This window comes from Castor canadensis, chromosome 1 (genome assembly GCF_047511655.1).
Source record: "Castor canadensis chromosome 1, mCasCan1.hap1v2, whole genome shotgun sequence".
Taxonomy (NCBI): domain Eukaryota; kingdom Metazoa; phylum Chordata; class Mammalia; order Rodentia; family Castoridae; genus Castor; species Castor canadensis.
This window is the reverse complement of record NC_133386.1, coordinates 147,401,014-147,409,925: the sequence shown is the minus strand read 5'-3', so window position 1 is coordinate 147,409,925 and position 8,912 is coordinate 147,401,014.

Below are 8,912 nucleotides of genomic sequence, written 5' to 3'. Positions count from 1 at the left end.
CCTTCACTACCAGGCAGAAACTGTTTTGCCCTTATCTCTAATTTTGTTGAAAAGAAAGTATAAGCAATAATAGGAAAGACCAAGGGTTTTTGTTAGTTGAGATAAAGATAGCTGTACAGGAAGTTTACTCACATTGCTTTCCTGTACATATGTGTTACATTCTAAATTAATTCTTATCTAACTAACCTTTTCGCTAGTTCCTGGTCCCCTTCTCTTATTGGCCTCTGTCGCTTTAAAGTTTCTGCATCAGCTCTTTTGCATTGAGGACATCAAATGCTATCTTGGTTTTTTTTTTTTTTTTTTTTTTTTGGGTTTCTTGCTTGTCCTCATACCTCCCTTGTGTGCTCATGCCTCATCATGTGATCAAAGTCCAATCTCCTTGTTGTGTTTACCCTTGATCTAAAGTCTGCATATGAGGGAGAACATATGATTTTTGGTCTTCTGGGCCTGGCTAACCATGCTCAGGTTGATGTTCTCCAGTTCCATCCATTTACTTGCGAATGATAAGATTTCATTCTTCTTCATGGCTGAGTAGTATTCCATTGTGTATAAATACCACATTTTCTTAATCCATTCATCAGTGGTGGGGCATCTTGGCTGTTTCCATAACTTGGCTATTGTGAATAGTGCTGCAATAAACATGGGTGTGCAAGCGCCTTTGGAGTAACCTGTGTCACATTCCTTTGTGTATATCCCCAAGAGTGGTATTGCTGGATCATAAGGCAGATCTATGTTTAGATTTTTAAGAAGACTCCAAATTTTTTTTTCAGAGTGATTGTTCTAGTTTGCATTCCCACCAGCAGTGTATAAGGGTTCCTTTTTCCCCACATCCTTGCCAACACCTTTTGTTGGTGATGTTGCTAATGATGGCTATTCTAACAGGGGTGAGGTGGAATCTTAGCGTGGTTTTAATTTACATTTACTTAATGGCTACAGATGGTGCACATTTTTCATGTGTTTTTTGGCTATTTGAATTTCTTCTTTTGAGAAAGTTCTGTTTAGTTCACTTGCCCATTTCTTTATTGGTTCATTAATTTTGGGAGAATTTAGTTTTTTAGTTCCCTATATATTCTGGTTATCAGTCCTTTGTCCGATGTATATTTCTCAAACATTTTCTCCCACTCTGTGGGTGGTCTTTTCAGTTTAGAGACCATTTCTTTTGTTGAGCAGAAGCTTTTTAGTTTTATGAAGTCCCATTTGTCTATGCTATCTCTTAGTTGCTGAGCTGCTGGGGTTCAATGGAGAAAGTGATTTTTAAAATTTTTTATTTCATTGATTTCAGCCCTTTTTTAAATTATTATTTCTCTCCTTCTGCTTGTTTTGAGATTTGCTTGTTCTTGTTTTTCTAGGAGTTTGAGATGTAGCATTAGGTCATTAATTTGAGATCTCTCTGACCTTTTAATAGATGCACTCATGGCTATAAACTTTCCTCTCAGGACTGCCTTTGCTGTGTCCCATAGGTTCTGGTAGGTCGTGTTTTCATTTTCATTAATTTCCAGGAAACTTTTAATTTCCTCTTTTATTTCATGAATGACCCATTGATCATTGAGAAATGTGTTGTTCAGCTTTCAATTGTTTGCATGTTTTTTACTGTTGTTTTTATTGTTGAGTTCTAGTTTTAATGCATTATGATCAGATAGACTGCATGGGATTATTTCTGTTTTCTTATATTTGCTGAGGCTTGCTTTGTGCCCTAGGATATGATCAATTTTGGAGAAGGTTCCATGGGCTGCCAAGAAGAATGTATATTGTGTAGATGTTGGATGAAATATTCTGTAGACATCTGCTAGGTCCATTTGATCTATGGTGTGATTTAGTTCTAGAATTTCTTTATTGATTTTTTTGTTTGGATGACCTATCTATTGGTGACAGGGGGTATTAAAGTATCCCACTACCACTGTGTTGGAGTCTATATATGTTTTTAGGTCCTTCAGAGTATGTTTGATGAAATTGTGTGCATTGATGTTGGGTGCATATAGGTTGATAATTGTTACTTCCTTTTGGCCTATTTCCCCTTTTATTTGTATGGAGTGTCCTTCTTTATCTTGTTTGATCAATGTAGGTTTGAAATCTACTTTGTCCGAGATAAGTATTGCTACTCCTTCCTGTTTTCGGGGGCCATTGGCTTGGTAAATCTTCTTCCAGCTTTTCACCTTAAGCCAGTGCTTGTTTCTGTCAATGAGATGGGTCTCCTGTAAGCAACAGATTGTTGGATCTTCCTTTTTAATTCAGTTTCCAAACAGTGTCTTTTGATGGGTGAATTAAGTCTGTTAACATTCAGTGTTAGTTTTGATAGGTATGTGGTGATTCCTGTCATTTAGTTGTCTTTGTTGTTTAAGGGTTTGAGTGTGTGCAGCTGAATCAATGTTACTCTCTACTTTCTTGCCTCTTCTTCTCCTGTGGTTTGGTACTGCCTGTCCTTTCATGGTTTTGTTTGCTTTCATTTTCTGTGTTTAGTATTCCTTGAAGAATCTTTTGTAGTGGTGGCTTGGTGGTCATATGTTGTTTTAGTTTCTGCTTATCATGGAAGACTTTTATAGCTCCATCTATTTTGAATGATAGTTTTGCTGTGTTTGAAGTTATTTTCATTCAGTGCCCAGAATACCTCACTCCATGCTCTTCTTGTTTTTAAGGTTTCTGTTGAAAAATGTGCTGTGATTTTGATGGGTTTACCTTTGTATGTTATTTGTTTTTTCTCTCTTACAGTCTTCAGTATTCTTTCTCTATTCTCTGTGCTTTAATTGTTTTAATGATAATATGTTGTGGGTAGTTCTATTTTGGTCAAGTCTGTTTGGTGTCCTGGAGGCTTCCTGTACCTGAATGGGCATAGCTTTCTCTAGATTTGGGAAATTTTCTGTTATTATTTTATTGAATATATTACGAAGTCCTTTTGTTTGCACCTCTTCTCCTTCTTCACTGCCCATGAGATTCTTTTTATTTCATTGGCATTGATGCATGTCTCTTCTTTCATTTCTGGTTTTATTTAAAATTTCTTTTTCTTAACCTGGCTAAGAGTTTCTCAATTTTGTTTATTCCAGATGTCTCTTACATTCTCTTCAGTATCTTTCATATTCTCTTTGATTAAATACAGTTGAACATTTTGATCATTTGGTTTTCTGACTTCCATCTCAGCTAAGTTTAATATGCCATTATGCTGATTCCCTTAGTTTTTAACTTTCATAATTGAATTTTTCATTTTTTGAATTTGTTTTTGCACATTTTTATACTTTCTAATTTTCTTCCAAAATTTTCTTGTTTTTATCTCTTCGGTTTAAGATCTTTGTCTGAAAACTTTAATGTCTAGAGCTCCAATTGATGAGTTTACAGTCCTGGTTTTATTCATGTTTACTTGTTTATGGTCCTGTTTTTTTAAAATTAAATTATGTGCCAGACATTATATTTGGAGAAACAAACAATTCTGGACAGTCTGCTGTCCAGGATGATGTCATCCTCTTCTAAAGAAGTATTAGATTTTTTTCTTTCTGCTGTTTTCTGGGACAGCAGTCCAGTCCAGGATCAGTTTTATGGACTGAGAGGATTTGATGTCTATTGCTATCGGTTGTATATTCTTCAGAGTTCTACCTCAAAATAGTGGGACTTCCTGAGGTTCTCAAGATTGGTAGGCTTTAGATTCTGATTCTTATACCCATAACCCCAGGAGGCTATTTGAAACATCTCAGTCTATCAGTTGTTTCCTTAGAACTGGTAAGCACTCTCCTCCCTGGATTGCCACTCTTTTCCCTATTCTATTCTGGGATTCTTTCCTTTTATGTTAGCTCTTTGATAGCTTCAAATGGATCTTTTTGTTCTTGTTTTTTTAGTCGTCCTCTGCAGACAGATTGGTCTGAATTACATGTGCACCATCCAAATGTTATTTTTTATAAAATATTCTAATATCCTTAGGCTGAATTAATTGTTCTCACCATGATCTTTTGGAAATTTTATAACATTTAGTATAACATGATGCTTACTTTAGTTATACTTCCTCTCTATTATCCTGCCACCACAAAACAACTTCCAAATTTTTGACCTTCCTAATTGAATTTGGCATTTCAACAGATGTTACATACTTTCTGGGCAGCTTAGGTCATGAGGCTATTATTCCTTTATAGGTAGTTCCATATTTCCAAATAGAATCTACAAATTAGTCAAATTTTTAAAAACTCAGGGTTTCTTTTTTTTTTTTTTTTTTACTCCCATAGAGTGGTTTTATTTGTGATGGCTAAGGTTCCAGGCTGACCTACAAAGATGATTTAGTCTACCATTGAGCTAAAATGAAATAAAAAAGTTGTGCAGAATATGTTTACAATGAGCTGTAGTAATTAACTGAAAAGTAAAGCTTCCATAGCTAAAATAGTATTTTAAATCTTGAATACCTTTGATATTAAAAAAGCAGCCTCAATTTCAGGAAGATAAAAAAGTAAATAGAAATGTGAAGATTTGGGAGGGATAATTTGGGTCTACAAGTGTTGTAGAGGTTGTTGATAGCACTAACTCTAGTTGGAGTCTAATTTTACAACCAAACTTACCATTTTGTTACTGGCTGATGCAGTAGCGTCAGTGCCGCTAGGGATGTAATCAACACCGTTTTGACTTATTTCATTTGCAAATGGAACATATAGAGAAGGAAAGCTTCTTCCACATTTGGTAGTCAGATGACAAGGGCAATACACAAGTATAAAGATTTTCATTAGGTAGAATTAACTGTGTTGTACTGATAAAAGAGGAGTTAGGTATTGGGTGGATAGGGTTGAAACCCCAGGTTCTTGGTTTCCCTAATGAGCAGAGGCTATAAGGAGTTAGTCTACTGGCTCTCTGTGATGGAAAAGAATTCCTTGTCCATTTTGGTAGATAGTTTTGAGTAAGCGACAAAAGAAAGCCATAGTATATATACATAAGCAAATTATACATATCCTTACTTATAAGGCTGCTACTTATAACTAAAGGATCAATTATCATTTAAAGAATTAAAGAATGTATAATACATGAATTCCATCACTTAATTTTTCCCAATTTGGGCTACAATTAAAAGACCTTGAAAAATTTGATGTGGAAAGCAACTCAATCCTACACTTAAGGACACTGAATATATTAAATATCATGGAAAGTTACAAGACACAGTAAGAAGAAGGAAAAATAGGAAAGCAGGTGGCAGTATACCTGAAGCAAGCCACAGACAAAATTTGGTCACAGACTAAGTGGTTTGTCACTAATTAGTAAAGTGATACTGGACTCTGTGAGACAGAGAACAGGTTTGTTGCACAAGAAAAATCTGAATCAGCAAAATTATGCAAGGACCTGAGAATGACAGTAAGGTAAAATGGAGGATCTAGGCTTAAATATTTAGTTAGTATTTTATGTGTTAGATTTTTAAGTTATAGTTTTTTTTTTAAAAGCAGGAAATAACTCATAAGAAGCAAGCTTCCATCAAAATTCTGAACATATGGGTATTTCCACAGGCACTCTTGCCTTAGGACCCTTAGTAACTGTTTCAGGAATGCTTTCCTCTCCAGCTTCTGTCAATGAAAATCACACCATCCTTCAAGATTCAGGTCAAATGCCACTTCCCTTTGTGAATTCCTCACTTTTCACTTTGCTGAAAATCATCTCTCCCTTCTCTGAAAGCCAGTAATATTTTGTATGCTTGTGTATTTATAACATTCTATCTAGATTGCATTTGGTAGAGGTGCTGGCTGATTTTAAAAAAAAATATCTTTTATATCTCTACTCTCTAGTTCCACAAAGCCAAGAACAAATTCTTAACATAAATTAGATGCCAAATAAATATGAACTATGAAGAAATGAAATCAGACATTACTATAAGAATTTCTGTAAGTTTTAGGAAAAAGCATCAGTAGCAAGAAAAACTTGGGTAGTTACTAGAAATAAAGGAGACAATGTGTAGATTATTGCCTGAATGAAAGGCTACTTTATCTTGAAATTAGTCTGTTGTATCCATGAGCACCATCTACTTAAAAGAAAGAAGATATGCACTTTAATCTGAACTTTATTTATAATAATAGTTGATATAGGCAGGAGTCATGCACATTTAATTCTTTATAAGCAGCTTGCTTTGATCATTTTGTAGAATTTCCATTTTCATGTCTTAGAATTATTACAAATTCACTTAGGTTGAGGAAAATATTTAACATATTGCTACTTTATAATAATTGAAGATTATGGGGTCATTAAAACATATTCATTATTAATCTCTGAACCTATTGGAAAAGTTTTATTTAGACATGACTTCTATGTTTATTTAAACACAATTTCCATTTTACTTGGATGTATTTTTGTGATCCAAATGCTATTTAAAGTATTGATTTCATTGGAAATTTTGAAAAGAAACATTGCTACATGTACAAAGTTATAGAATGTAAATCAACAAGAGTTAAATGGAAGGTTTTCAGTAAAAATGTCTCTTCTTATATATTTTCCCCAAAATATAATATTAATAACTGAACACATCCTTTAGACTATACATGTCTACATGTTGTAGTAAGTGGCCTTTTATATTGACTGGGATGTGGATGGTTATTCATTTCAAATTTCTATTTAGACAGAAATCTATTGCCCATACTTTCCAAACTGCTGTGTAGCAACCTCTGTCCTTTGCTTGGCTTTTTTTTTTTGTGGTGCTAGGGTTTGAATTCAGGGCTTCATGCTTGCTAGGCAGGCGCTCTACCATTTGAGCCATGCCTCCAGCCCAACTTCTGCCCTTTTATGAAGTTAAATGGATTTTCTTTCCTGCACCTTGGGTCAAAATGCATTACCATGTTTTAAATAATATTTTTGCTTAAGTGCCCTATTAAGACATTTTATTTTCTTATTTCAAAGCTATAGTAACTATTTTTATCACTTAAACATGATCAAATCTTTGATAAATCAAAGTTTAGGATCAATATATTAGAGTGTTTTGATCACTCAAACTAGAAAACCTTACTCTTCTCATTTTATATTTTATACCTTTGTTTTCTGCCTTAAATGGAAATTAGTTGTTATACCATATTATGGCTTTTTAGACTGAAAGGATCAGGTATCTTGCTATTAGTGTTCCTTCCATGGGAGCCATAATTCCTTTTATATAGTTGGAGCCTGACAAATATTATTAAATAAAGTTTGAATAAGTAGATGTAACTGCCATTGTGGTAATAACAGAGTGATTTTAGTGATAGTCCTATATATTTACCATGGTAACTTTTTTTGGTTATATGGACTATCCTGTTAGAGCAAAATTATTTTCTGGATGTAATAAAATATAATATATAGTACATAAATACATAGCAGACTAAATTCTAAGAAGCTTATTTATCTGTGGATCTCAAAATCTTTAGATACTTGATAGTTCTTTCCCTCTGGTAAGATGAATAGGAATGGCAAGATCTGAGTGTGGCAAGATCAATGAGACAGGCAGTAATTTACCTATTGAATATAGATGATACATATGTGATTGAATGCTACCTCCCCTTTTGCCTCCTCAAAGTATTTAACCCAGATTTTGGCCAAGTTTTGATAATGCTTATCAGTGCCATAGAATGTAAGAAAAATGAAGAAATTTGGGATTGACTGGGGACTGGAAGATCATTTGAGCACCTTGGGAGTCAGTAGATGCAAAGGCAGGCACTCTGGACAGTTAGTGGGCTTAGCGTTTGAGCACTACAGATTATATGGATTTACTGCTGATTCCATTGGGACACAGACAAGGACAAGAGAAACAATAGTATCTAAGCAACAAACTCCCAAGTTTTGGTATCTAAACTTTGCTATTACATTGTGTATGAAATATTTTAGTAGCTGTCTTCCATGTAGTTAACTCAAATAGTAGCAAAAAGGAGACAAATAATGACCCATACTTAATTTCTATTGGTTGAATTTCCATCCATGTACATAGTTGTGTAGTGGATCCTGGATGATCCAGTTAAAGTTATTCACTTGTTCTTTGTTCCCATGCTATCCACCTCTATTGAGGACTTATTTTAATTAATTTAGAGTTAATTGGTCATATGTCCAGACTGATATTTTTCAATACCAATTTGGTCGAATTTTGGACCATGACTATTCCTGGTTAGTAAAGTCAATTTTTAGCGAGGGTAGGAGTATTGTGACAAGAATTTTAAAAAAGGGAATAGAGGAGAAAAAAATAGAATTTAGAGTGTATTACAACTACTATTGGTATTTTTCATGAAATTTGAATGTGTATGTATGTAATGGGTTATAATGTAAAATTATGTTTGTTCTTGTGGACCAGGTCAAACATGCTTGAGAGATACTCAACTAGACTGAAGGATCCTTGTAATAGGAATCTAATTTATATTTGAATTCGAAGGTAAATTTCATACTTAAGATGCTTATTAAATGCTCATGAAAGTATTATTATGTATTTCATTTGTCACTGAGTATTTAAAAAGAGGATCTTGTTTGCTCAATCTATTTCTTATCTGGCTCATGAGTATACAGAGATTTTTCATCAGGAGTATCTTTAAGAGCACTCCACCTGTTATTCAGTATTCTTAAATTTAAATGGGTCCGACATGGGCATGCACTATCTTTCTCCCTTCCTCCTTTACCTTTGCTACATGACTCATTAAAAAGTCTTTATGGGGTCCAATATGAGGGGCTTGGTCATGATTTAGGTATATTTCCCATTTTATCTGCCTGCAAATCTAAGTATTTTGTAGATATTAACTTGTTTACTCCTCAGAATAACCCTATGGAAGGTGTTCCAATTTGCTGATGAGGAAACTAAAGCACAAAACTAGTTTTAAGTAGGTTAAGATCACAGACTTAGTAAGTGGTCAGGATTTGAACCTAGGCAGTCTGTGGTATAATAGAAATGTGAAAGGACTATCCAAGGGCAGAGAGCTACACTAGAGGAATGGTTTGCTCAGGGAGTTTTGCTCAATCAAGGCTGT